Source organism: Bufo bufo, chromosome 4 (assembly GCF_905171765.1).
Source record: "Bufo bufo chromosome 4, aBufBuf1.1, whole genome shotgun sequence".
NCBI lineage: Eukaryota > Metazoa > Chordata > Amphibia > Anura > Bufonidae > Bufo > Bufo bufo.
Genome location: NC_053392.1, coordinates 528,095,357 through 528,109,442, shown reverse-complemented (window position 1 = coordinate 528,109,442; position 14,086 = coordinate 528,095,357).

Here is a 14,086-nt window from a genome sequence, read left to right as displayed (position 1 = left end):
CGTATTTGAGTTTTTATTTATTTGTGTGTTTTATTTATTTGTGCAATTACGTATTTAAATTTTTATTTATTTGTTTTGCGTTTATTTATTTTTTCGTTTGGTTTGTGATGCTTTAGTTATTTATATGATATAACTGTTCTGGATTTCGGTATATATTGGCTTGTGCTCAAAAGTACTTTATTATGAGTTACAGTAGAACTGATGCTAATCTGCATCATTTGAGGGAGAGAAGAATTTTTTATTAGAGGTATTTATATCATGTTACTAGCGGAAGGACCCGGCTTCAGATGGGTATATTTCATTTAATGTTTGTGTATGTCATTAAAAGATATCTACAGTATCTACTATAACAGTGACCTCCACAGCGGCCTGCCCCCTTAACAGTAACATCCACAGTGCACTCCCCTTTAACAGTGACCTCCACAGCAGCCACCCCTTTATTAGTGACCTCCACAGTACCATGTCTCGTTAACTGATTTCCACAATAACCCGCCCCCTTAACAGTGACCTCTACAGAGCTCTGTTCCCTTAAAATGTTACCTCCACAACACCCCGCCCCCTTAACAGTGACCTCTACAGCACCCAGTCCATTAACACTGACCTCCATAGCGGACTGTCCCCTTAACTGTGACCTCCACAGTTCCTTTTCCCATTAACAGAGACCTCCACAGTACCTGCCCCTTTAACAGTGACCTCCACAGCATCCTACCCCCTTATAAGTGACCTCCACAACATCCTGCCCCCTTAACAGTGACCTCCACAGCGGCTGCCCCTTCATTATTGACCTCCACAGTACCCCATCTCCTTAACATTGATTTCCACAACAGACCGTCCCCTTAATAGTGGCCTCTACAGCAATATGCCCCTTAACACTGACCTCCATAGCGGACTGTCCCCTTAAATCTGATCTCCACAGCAGCCTGCTCCTAGGGTGGCCAGAGGTCCGGTTTTAGGCCAGACACTCTGGCTTTCGGACTCCCTGTCCTCCGTCCGGTGCAGGGCCTGGACGGACACAGGGATGCTCTTTTGAACAGCTCACTCTCAGACAGCAGCACTGTGCTGTCTGAGCATGAGCTGCAGGGAGAAAGTCACCCTCCCTCGATCCCCTGCAGCTGACAGAAGTTGATTTTTACCTTCATTGTTTCAATCCCCGTCGGCTGCGGAGTGGGAGGAGGCATGGCTTAGTAGGACCTTGGGGGCGTGGTTTTAAGTCCGTCTTTTGAGGGTGGCCTGAATGGCCACCCTACCTGCCACTGAACTGTGAACTCCACAGCACTCCGCTCCCTTAACAGTATCATCCACAGCGCCCTGCCCCTTTAAAGCTGACCTACAGCAGTGAAGAAAAATGCCTGGGTTGTTATGGAAACCTGGTGTAAAACTGTGTGTATGTGTAGACTAAGGGCCTGTGAGCTTCTATCGGCTGATAAGGGTCATGTGACCAGGCTTCTATTGGCTAATGCATTTTTTGGAAATATCTCACTCAGGAATGTCCTTTTGAACAGCTCACTCTCAGACAGCAACATTGTGCAGCTGACAGAAGTTGATTTTTACCTTCATTTTTTCAATCCCTGACGGCTGCGGAGTGGGAGGGGGCTGGCTTAGCGGGACCTGGGGGCGTGGTCCTCCAAGCTTCTATTGGCTGATAAGGGACATGTGACCGTGTATATGGCAGTTGGGATATAAAGAGAAAGACCTGCAGGCTTCTATTGGCTAATGTAGGTCATGTGATGTGCCATATTTGCAGTTTTTGGGAATATCTCAGGAACGGTAAGTGCTAGAGCTGTGACCCCACAAGATTTCTTTCCGGGTAGCAAGGGATGTGTCTACCAAGTTTAGTTGAAATCGATGGTTGCGTTTTTGAGTGATCGCGGAACATACACACATACATACATATATACATCCTTCTTTATACAGTATATATAGATTGATATTTTTATCTGTTGCATTGTAAGTTCTTATGCATGCTATTCATTGTGAGGCATTTTCCTGTCATAAATATTGGGGTGTACACTCATATTATTGGACTGATGAACCTTTATAATGGATAGGTCTAAGTTACCTTGTTTTTAAACATTTTTATTTTGTTGTCAGTCCCTTTCTTGTGCATTAATGAAGGAATTTAGATACTTTTTCTCATTTTTAATTAATTTAGACATGATCAATAAATGTGATTTTTATGTACAACACTGGAAAGTTGAATACCATCTTTGGTACCATAGTTGCATGTTGAGTAGAAGTATACGGTACATATGTGTTAAATAATCTTAGGGCTGTAGACTGTCTGCATTACATCTGTGTGTAAGTGAGAAATATTTTCATTCCAGCCTGTACATTTTATGTATCTTGCAAATTAAAAACATCTATTGCAGTAACATTTAGCACACATCAAAGAGATTCCAGATCCATAACATAATTATGAATGTGATATTGCTATTTTGGCAATGACACACATTTCTGCCAGATGGCGCTATCAGGCCTCTTCGGTTTGTCACCAATTATTTGTTTTTAGGTGGCAGTTTTGCTATTCTTTAGGATAAAACAATAATAATCATCTGGAAACTTCATGTAACCATCTGATTCTAATTCATGTGTTTACTCGTCTTCACTATTCTGCTACTTGTCTTTAGGTTTAATTCCTGTCTTCTCACTTTTCTCACATTTTGCAGAACTTTCTTCCTTCCTTGCTAGGAAGTTTATGATAGATTTCAGTAATTAAGAGCAATTTGCCTAAAATACAGTAATTGCCAAATGTACACAATTATACAGGCAATTTCCAGAATTTCATACTGAAATATTTGACATTTATGATTCATGTTTGTTTCATATTTCAGAAATAAAAGAACGCGGCCACTTTTTTCGGTTTAACTGGGTCAGGTCGGGCCGTTTTGGGCCTTCGGAACTAGTTCTGAAATTCCTGTAGGCTATTTTAACTGCATTATTTTTCTATCTTCCATTTTTTTTTGTACACTGAAGATGAATATGTAAAATACCTTCGTAAAAGGAAAATGGAAGAAAGAAAAATAATAATATGGCCACTTGATCTTTTCCACTAGTCAAGTAATATGGATATAGTGCTGTATATCAATATAATGAGCTTTTGAGACATAAGTGAGTCTATCTGTTTGTTTCAATTTTCTTTAACTCACAAATTGACTTATCTTTTTGGCATTTGGATACATAGGGAAAATGAATCGGACATGAATTTAATTTTCATTGACTCTATAGAGAGTAACTGGTAAAATGACGAGTCCGTGTTATATGAGTAGATTGGACAATCTGGATCAATGCACTCTTAGTTCAATCTATATTATTGTCCATGAAACCTATCAATCTTGTTTTGGCTTGTTTGCCTCCAAGATTCATATGTATATGTAGACAAGCAGAATATTTCATTTAATTGTCAGTGATCTGACAATGACAGTAAGAAATCCCAGAGAGTGAACCCAGAGTTGATGCAATGTATCATTTTCTATCAAACCACAAATTATTAAAAACTATATGAGGTCATTATTAGGCCACAGCATGCTTGATGAATTTCTGTTTCCTGTACGCCATGAGAAACCTCAAGAGTGTGTCAAGTTTCTCTTTTCTAAGAGAGATTAAGTACTTTGTGGTTTTCTTGCTCTTTCTAACTCATTGGGGAATCCTGAAATTATCCAGTACAAGGGCGAGGAAGTGACATAGAGATTGCGCACTGTGAAGAAAGATGTATTGCATTATGGATTAAAAAGAAAAAGATATTTCCATGTTAACGGTTAAAGGGGTTATCTCATTTCAGCAAGTGGCATTTATCACTTAGAGGAAGTTAATAAAATGCACTTACTAATGTATTGTTATTAGGGATGAGCGAACCCGTGGAAGTTCGGGTTCACCGGGTTCGGCCGAACTTCAGGTCAAAGTTCGGGTTCGGGACACGAACTTGACCCCGAAACCCATTAAAGTCATAACTTTACTTTATTATTTTCCATTATAACATGGTTATAATGGAAAATAATAGCATTCTTAAGACAGAATGTTAAATAAAATGGCCATTGAGGGGTTAAAAATAATAAAAAAAAACTCACCTCATCCACTTGATCGCGCAGCCGGTATCCTCTACTTTCTTGTTTCTGCAGGACCTTCAAAAGGACCTGCGATGACGTCACCGCGCTCACCACATGGTGAGCACTGTGACGTTAATGCAGGTCCTGCTGAATGAAGATAGAAGGACCGTCTATCTTCATTCAGCATCACCTGCGATGACGTCACCGAGCTCACCATGTGTCATCAAAGTTCCATTTGCAGGTCCTGAAGAAAGAAAAAGGATACCGGCTGCGCAATCAAGTGGATGAGGTGAGTTTTTTTTATTATTTTTAACCCCTCAATGGCCATATTATTTGCTATTATTTTCCGTTATAACCGTGTTATAATGGAAAATAATAAAATCACTTGAACATCGAACCCGAACTTAGTGGAAAAGTCCGGGTTCGGGTCCGGGTACCCAAACTCGCAAAGTTCGGTACGAACCCGAACTTTGCAATTCGGGTTCGCTCAACCCTAGTTATTATCCATATTGCCTCCTTTGCTGGCTGGATTCATTTTTCCATTGCATTATACACTGCTTGTTTCCATGTTTGGGACCACTCTGCAATCCAGCAGCGGTGGTAGTGTTTACACACCATAAGAAAAAGTTCCGGCCTCTCTGGTGGCCAGGACCATGGGAGCACACATAGGCTGGTACTTTTTCCTATAGTGTGCAAGTATGGCCACCACTAATAGATTGCAGGGTGGTCGTGACCATGGAAATAAGCAGTGTAGAATGCAATGGAAAAATGAATCCAACCAGCAAAGGAAGCAATATGGACAATCACAATACATAAGTGCCTTGTATTAACTTTCTCTACATAATAAATGCTATTTGCTGAAGTGACACAGCCCCTTTAACTATTTTATAACCAACATGCCTATGTTTAACTCCTTAAAGGGAACCTGTCACCGGTATTTTGTGTATACAGCTGAGGAAGTGGGTTGCTAGATGGCCGCTAGCACATCCGCAATACCCAGTCCCCATCGCTCTGTGTGCTTTTATTGTTTAAAAAACCTGATTTGATCCATATGCAAATTAACCTGAGATGTGTCCTGTACTTGAGATGAGTCCAGCGTTAAGGAGCCCAGCACCGCCCCGCATGAGCTAGCGCATGCGCAGTGTCGTCATAGTGTTCCTTTCCTGTGCTGGCATCAGCCTCAGGGAAGGAACTGCGCATGCGCTAGCTCGCGCATCGCAAGATTACGGCGCTCTGGCTTTGTGACTTCAGGGAGCAAAGAGGAGATTCTGAGGACTCGGGGCGGTACTGGGCTCCATCACGCTGGACTCATCTCAGCATGTCCTTAGCTCTATACATAAAATCCCGGTGACAGGTTCCCTTTAAGGACCCAGGACGAGAATGCTCGTCCTAAATGGCAGGTACTTTGCGCACCAGGATGATCATTCTCGTCCTGCGATCCTTACTTCCCTCCATGTGCGGTGCCGCGATCAGCAGTACGGTTACAGCTGTTATGGAAGCCCAGGAGATCCCGCCTGAGGGTTGGGTCTCCTAGGCAACTGTCAAAGTCTTAGGCCCCTTTCACACAGGCGAGTATTCCGCACGGATGTGATGCGTGAGTTGAACGCATTGCACCCACACTGAATCCTGACCCATTCATTTCTATGGGGCTGTGCACACGAGCAGTGATTTTCACGCATCACTTGTGTGTTGCGTGAAAGTTGCAGCATGCTCCTCTTTGTGCGTTTTTCACGTAACGCAGGCCCCATAGAAATGAATGGAGTTGCGTGAAAATCGCAAGCATCCGCAATCAAGTGAGATTTTCACGCACGGTTGCTAGGTGACGATCGGGATGGGGACCCGATCATTATTATTTTCCCTTATAACATGGTTATAAGGGAAAATAATAGCATTCTGAATACAGAATGCATAGTAAAATAGGGCTGGAGGGGTTAAAAAATAAAATAAAATAATTTAACTCACCTTAATCCACTTGTTTGCGCAGACGGCATCTCTTCTGTCTTTATCTGTGAGCAATAGGACCTTTGATGACGTCACTACGCTCATCACATGATCCATCACCATGGTGATGGATCATGTGATGGACCATGTGATGAACGCAGTGACGTCATCAAAGGTCCTATTGCTCACAGATGAAGACAGAAGAGATGCCGTCTGCGCAAACAAGTGGATTAAGGTGAGTTAAATTATTATTATTTTTTTTTTTAAACCCTCCAGCCCTATTGTACTATGCATTCTGTATTCAGAATTCTATTATTTCCCGTTAACCATGTTATAAGGGGAAATAATACAATCTACAATTCAAATAACCAAAACCTGAACTTCTGTAAAGAAGTTCGGGTCTGGGTACCACAGTCGGTTTTTTATCACGCGCGTGCAAAACACATTGCACTCGCGCGATAAAAACTGAACATCGGAACGCAATCGCAGTCAAAACTGACTGCAATTGCGTTCCTACTCACGCGGGTTTGCCGCAATGCACCGGGACGCATCCGGACCTAATCCGGACACGCCCGTGTGAAAGAGGCCTTACTGTGTAAGATGCTGACAGTTCAATTCAGTACAATACAGAATGTATTGTACTGAATTTAAACAGGGATCAAACCCTGAAAAGATGAAGTCCCACATTGAGACAAATATAAAAAGTTTAAAAAAGTGAAAAAAGTGTTTTTTTTTTAATAAAAAAAATAAAAAGTTTCAAGTAAAAAAAAGTGTCCTTTTCCCAAAATAAAGTAAAAAAAATAGTAAAAAATAAAATAAAAAAATAAAAAGTAGACATTAGGTATCACCGCGTCCATATCGACCGGTTCTATAAAAAAAAAGTCAAAAAATAAAATAAAAACTGTGCTAAAAAAACATTTTTTGGTCACCATACATTAGTAAAAGTGCAACAACAAGCGTATACCCACCAAAATAGTACCAATCTAACTGTCATCTCATCCCGCAAAAAATGTGCCCCTACCTAAGACAATATCCCAAAAAAACAAAAACTATGGCTCTCAGACTATAAAGATACTAAAACATGTTTTTTTTGTTTAAAAAATGCTTTTATTGTGTTAAATGTAAAAAAATAAAAAAAGTTGACATATTCAGTATCGCCACGTCCGTAACAACCTGCTCTATAAAAATACCACATGACCTAACCCCTCAGATGAACACCGTAAAAAAATACAAATAAAAACGGTGTTAAAAAAGCCATTTTTTGTCACCTTACATCACAAAAAGTGTAACAGCAAACGATCAAAAAGTCATTCGCACCCTAAAATAGTACCAATCAAACCGTCATCTCATCCCATAAAAATGATACCCTGCCTAAGAGAATCGCATAAAAAAAAACTATGGCTTTCAGAATATGGAGACACTGAAACATGATTATTTTTTTTTATTCAAAAATAATGTTATCTTGTAAAACATAAATAAATAAAAAAAAGTATGCATATTAGGTATTGCCGCGTCTGTAAGAACCTGCTGTATAAAAAAATCACATGAACTAACCCCTCAGATGAACACCGAAAAATAATAAAAAATAAAAATGGTGTAAAAAAGCAATTTTTTGTCACCTTACATCACAAAAAGTTAATAGCAAGCAATCAAAAAATCATAAGCACCCTAAAATTGTACCAATCAAACCGTCATCTCATCTCACAAAAAATGAGAACCTACCTAAAACAATCGCATAAAAAATAAAAAACTATTGCTCTCAGAATAAGGCCTCATGCACACGACCGTGGTGTGTTTTGCGGTCCGCAAATCGCGGATCCGCAAAATACGGATGGTGTCAGTGCGCGTTCCGCAATTTGCGGAACGGCACTGACAGCCTTTAATATAAATGCCTATTCTTGTCCGCAAAGCCACGGAACGGAGCAACAGATGCGGACAGCACACGGAGTGCTGTCCGCATCTTTTGCGGCCCCATTGAAGTGAATTGGTCTGCATCCGAGCCGCCAAAATGGCGGCTCGGATGCGGACCAAAACAATGGCCGTGTCCATGAGGCCTTAGGAGACACTAAAACTCGATTTTTTCTTTATTCAAAAATGCTGTTATTGTGTAAAACTTAAATAAATAAAATAAAGTATACATATTAGGTATTGCCACGTCTGTAAGAACCTGCTCTATAAAAATACCACATGACCTAACCCCTCAGATGAACACTGTAAAAAAATACAAATAAAAACGGTGTTAAAAAAGCAATTTTTTGTCACCTTACATCACAAAAAGTGTAATAGCAAGCGATCAAAAAGTCATTTGCACCCTAAAATAGTACCAATCAAACCGTCATCTCATCCCATAAAAATGATACCCTAAACCCTCAGATGAACACTGTAAGAAAATAGTGTGTCAAAAAAGCAATTTTTATCTCCTTGCATTACAAAGTGTAATACCAAGAGATCAAAAAGTCATATGCACCCCAAAATAGTACCAATCAAACCGTCATCTTATACCAAAAAAAATTAGACCCTACATAAGACAGTCGCCCAAAAAATAAAAAAAAATATGGCTTTCAGAATATGGAGACTGAAATGCTGTATTATGTAAAACTGAAACAAATACCCCCAAAAAGTAGTCATATTTGGTATTGTCGCGTCCGTAATAACCTGCTCTATAAAAATACCACATGATCTAACCTGTCAGATGAAAATTGTAAATAACAATGGTAAATAACAAAGTTTGTAAAACAGTTTTGAATACCTTGAGGGGTGTAGTTTCTAAAATGGGGTCATTTTTGGGTGGTTTGGGTGGTTTCTATTATGTAAGCCTCACAAAGTGACTTCAGACCTGAACTGGTCCTTAAAAAGTGGCTTTTGGAAATTTTCTGAAAAAATTCACGATTTGCTTCTAAACTTCCAAGCCTTCTAACGTCCCCAAAAAATAAAATGCCATTCACAAAATGATCCAAACATGAAGTAGACATATGGCGAATGTAAAGTAACTATTTTTGGAGTTATTACTAATATGGGGACTCGCTCTGGAAGACAGGATTAGACAAGATTAGCTGGGCCAGGACCAACACATTCACCCCCAGTCTTGCCAAAATCTCGCACTTTACTTTTTGGTAGTCGGCTGCTTGATCATCCGGCAAGTCGAAATACACCCGCTGGGAATCAGATGCCAGGAACGGAGCGACGACCTCAGCCCACTGGTCACAGGGTAGGTTTTCCCTGATGGCCACTTTCTTGCACATCACAAGGTAGGTTTCAATGTCGTCTGCAGGAGTCATCTTAGCAATCGCGGCACGGACTGCTTTCCGAGCATCGTGGATGCTCGGGGTTGCTCCTGCTGTCTGCAAAGCCATCATGTGTTGTATCAGCAACTGGTTAGTCTCCTGCTGCTGCTTATTATGCTCGCGTTGCTGCATTTTAGCTTCCATGAGGGACTTCACAACAGCCTACATTTTGTAGTGGGGCAATGGTTGTAATACAGCTGGTTTAATGTACGACATACAACCGTGCCTGGAAAATGCAGAAACCAAAAATATTGGCGTTCACGCCAGCCTCACTGCTCTTGCCAGCATCCTCCATCAATTGTGGGGACTCACTCTGGTAAACAGGATTAGCGGATGCAGTATAGAGGCAAAAACAAGTTCTTTGGATCAAACAGTTCAGTATTTTATTCACACTTTAGGCAAGTGACAAAACAAGCAGTTATATTCAAGCAAAAAGTCACCTTGCGGTGTTGGTGGTAATTCACACCATGTGGCAATTTTGCCTCAAAGAGTCCTTGCTGATAGCAGCACCAACCTGTTTTCGCGCCAAACAGGTAGCAAGCCTTCATCCAGACACAAGGCTTCCAGATCCCAACACAGAGACATGGCTTCTGAGCCCAACTGCTTATTTAAGGACAGCCAGGTGCTACCAAAACCCGGACCAGCATTTAAAATCCGGTCCGTTATTTGAACTCATCTGGCTGTACATCAGCCCAGCAGCACATGCTGGGAGGAAAATACCTGTTTTCCCAGACCAAACCTCTCACTGTGTCACACTATGTATCATAAAAGTAGAGAAATAGAAATTTGCGAATCTTTCCAAATTTTTGGTAAATTTTGTATTTTTTATAAATAAAAATGAAATTTTTAGATTACATTTTACCACTGTCATAAAGTACAATAAGTGATGAAAAAACAATCTCATAATGGCCTGGATATTAAGTAAAAGCGTTTTAAAGTTATTACCACATAAAGTGACACATGTTAGATTTGCTAAAAATGGCCTGGTCCTTAAGGTGAAAAATGGCTGGGTCCTTAAAGGGCTTCTGTCAGCCCACTAAACCATTTTTTTTTTTTTGTTTAATAATAATCCCTACACTGCGATCTCTGCATACATAAGTTAAATAATCATTTTGGTTCAGTAGAATTTGATAAAAAGCTATTTTTAAAATATGCAAATTACCTTGCTACCAGCAAGTAGGGCGGCTACTTGCTGGTAGCAGCCGCATCCTCCGATCCTAATGACGCCCCCTCCGCATTGTGATTGACAGGGCCAAGGAACGGAATCGTTCTCTGCTGGCCCTGCCTGTTTTCATTCAATATCTGGCGCCTGCGCCGCGGCCGTACCTATCTTCAATCTGCGCAGGCGCACTGAGAGGCGGCCACTCACTCGGCCGCTCGCTCCTCAATGCGCCTGCGCCGGGTGTAGATGTGACGTCATCGGCGCAGGCGCATTGAGGATGGAGCGGCTGAGTGAGTGGCCGCCTTTCAGTGCGCCTGCGCAGATTGAAGATAGGTACGGCCGCGGCGCAGGCGCCAGATATTGAATGAAAACAGGCAGGGCCAGCAGAGAACGATTCCGTTCCCTGGCCCTGTCAATCACAATGCGGAGGGGGCGTCATTAGGATCAGAGGATGCGGCTGCTACCAGCAAGTAGCCGCCCTACTTGCTGGTAGCAAGGTAATTTACATATTATAAAAATAGCGTTTTATCAAATTCTACTAAGCGAAAATTATTATTTTACTTATGTATGCAGAGATCGCAGTGTAGGGAATATTATTAAATAAAAAAAAAAAAACAGTTTAGTGGGCTGACAGAAGCCCTTTAAAGGGTTAAAGTGTTAATCTAGGATTTTATTATTGATGGCCTGTTCTCAGGATAGGCCATCAGTATGGATCGACGGGGGTTTAGCACCTTGTACCCCCACTGTCAGCTGTTTCAGAGTAGCTTCCAGCTCTGGAACTACACAGCTCCATCAATTGTGTAGCGGATGGAGCTGGTAACTGTAGCTTTTACTCCCATTCACTTCAATAGGAGCAGCACTGCAGTAACCAGCTCAGTTCATTATACAATGGATGGAGCTGTGTCGTTGCGGCATTGAAGCTACTGCAGAACAGCTGATTGGTGCGGGGGTGCAGGGTGTTGGACTCCCAACAATCAAATATTGATTAATCAATAATAAAATCCTGGATTACCCCTTTAAAACAGTGCTTTCCAACTTTGTGGAAGAGATATCTGAAAACTACTGCAAATGGATGCAACCAATCACACTACAGTAGTGATGAGGGAAGTTGATGTTTTGAAGTTCGAGTTCAGTGAGTTCGGAGTCCTCTCCTGCATAACGGAAACCAGACGGATCCATTATGCGGCTCACAGACTTCTATTATGACGGAATGCAAAACGGAATGCCTTTTAAAGGCATTCTGTTATGCATTCCATCATAGAATTCCGTTATTGCTCATGGTAACGGAATCCATAACGGAATTGCCAGAAAACCCGAACGCCAAACTCGAACTTCAAAACTTGAAGTTCACTCATCACTACACTACATCTATCACGTTTGTAAGACAGAGAAAGGCAGGGAAAGGCACTGTCGAGACTACTAGGTAGGGACACAGTTGTATTAACTATTTCTCTTACATTAGGTGTTCTGTTTAAAGCACCTCAAAGAAACTCATCCTTTCATGAAGCAACAATTGTAGAAAAAAATGACCTAGACCGCACATCCACATGTTATATATACATGGATCTACTGCTGCTAAGTAGAATTTATACACATGAACAGGAGGTTCTTTGCATCTCTTTTTTTCTTCTTAATCAATTAATTCATTTTTATAGAAGCAAGTCTGTTAATACAACATTTCCGTACTATATGTATGTGAACAGACAGACAATGCCGTAAGTTAACACTGAACTTTTTTGAGTGGGTCTCCACACTAATTTGGTGCAGTACTACATGGTGACCACCACAAAAAATACGATAACAAAGGAAAAACACTACACATATTTGGTATCGCTTCATCTGTAACGACCTGATCTATAAAAAGATCATGTTACTTTTACCACATGGTGTATAACATAAAATATTTTATAAAAAGTGATCAGAAAAGTCATATGTATCGAAAATTAATACCAATCAAACCATCGCCTCTACATGAGACAATAGCCCAAAAAAGAAAAAATATGGCTTTCATAAAATGAAGACACAAAAACATGATTTTTTTTCCAAAAATGTTTTTGATGTGGAAAACCAAAATTAAATAAAAAAAAGTATACATTAGGTATTGCCGCGTCTGTAAAAACCTGCTGTATAAAAATATCACATGACAATTACGAACTTTCCTAACATCAATGATTTTAGAAATAACAAATTCATTTTGACCATTCACCAGTACCAGGGAAGGAACTCCCTGAGACGGAACTATGGGTGAAATATATTTTTTAAGCAAAGATTTATGAAATATGTTGCGGATAAGAAATGAGTCTGGCAGCTTCAAACTAAAAGATACAGGATTAATGATGTCAAGAATTTCATATGATCCAATAAATCGTGGCGCAAATTTCCAAGAAGACACTTTTAAGGACAAAGTCAACCAGACTTTCTCCCCAACCTTAAAATCTACCCCTTTGGAACTTAGAATTAATTTTCTGAACCTCCTGAGCTTTTTCCAGGTTCAACTGAACCGGAGTCCAAACTGTGCACAGTTCTGAAGTTACACTATCAGCTTCTGGGTTAGGTGGGGAATTGGTGAACAAGAATTAAAACGAGGATGGAAACCAAAATTACAGAAGAACGGCGAGACTCCAGTGGAAGAGTTCACATGGTTAATGATGGCGAACTCTGCCAAAGGAAGATAATTCACCCATAATTGCTGATTATCAGAGATGTAAGATCTTAAAAATTGTTCCACAGCCTGATTCAATCGTTCAGTCTGTCAATTAGTCTTGGGATGAAAAGCTGATGAAAAGGACAATGATATCTCACACCTCTGACAAAAGGCTCTCCAAAACTTGGAAACAAACTGAACACCCCTGTCAGATACAATGTTCTCCGGAACTCCATGCAATCGTACCACTTGCTCAATAAAGCTCAATGAAGCTAGAGTCTTGGCATTTGAGAGCTTGGCCAGAGGAACAAAATGTACCATCTTACTAAACCTATCGACCACTACCCAAACCACAGATTTACCCTCAGAGGGTGGCAAGTCAGTAATGAAATCCATAGAAATGTGTGACCAGGGTTTATTAGGAATGGGTAATGGTTGTAATTCACTAGCAGGGGTGTTCTAGGAGTCTTGAATCTGGCACATACCTCACAAGCAGAGACAAAAGAACTGACATCCCTAGATAACGTGGGCCACCAATAAGACCTGTACACCAGTTCTCTGGTAGCCTCAATACCAGGATGATCACATAAAACAGAATCATGGTACTCACCCAGCAGCCGGAGATGGAAATGACAAGGAACAAATAACTTATCTGTGGGTGTTTGCTCCAGAGCTAAGTATTGTGCTGCCTCAATATCAGAAGCAAGATCCGCGGATAAAGATGCCACAATGATGTAAGGGTACTTTCACACTAGCGACGGGGGCGGAGCTCCAGCGCAGCACAGCAGTGCGCGGTGAAAGGCCGCTGGACTAAAATGTCGGACATGCAGTACTTTTAGTCCAGCGGCCTCTGGCCGTGCACTGCCATGCTGTGCCGGAGCTCCGCCCCCTGTCCCCATTATTGTCAATGTGGACGGAGCGGCAGTCCGGCGGCATGGCGAAATAGCGGCAGGACGGATCCGACAGGGTGAACAGCCTGTCGGATCCATCCTGCCGCTAGTGTAAGGCCTCC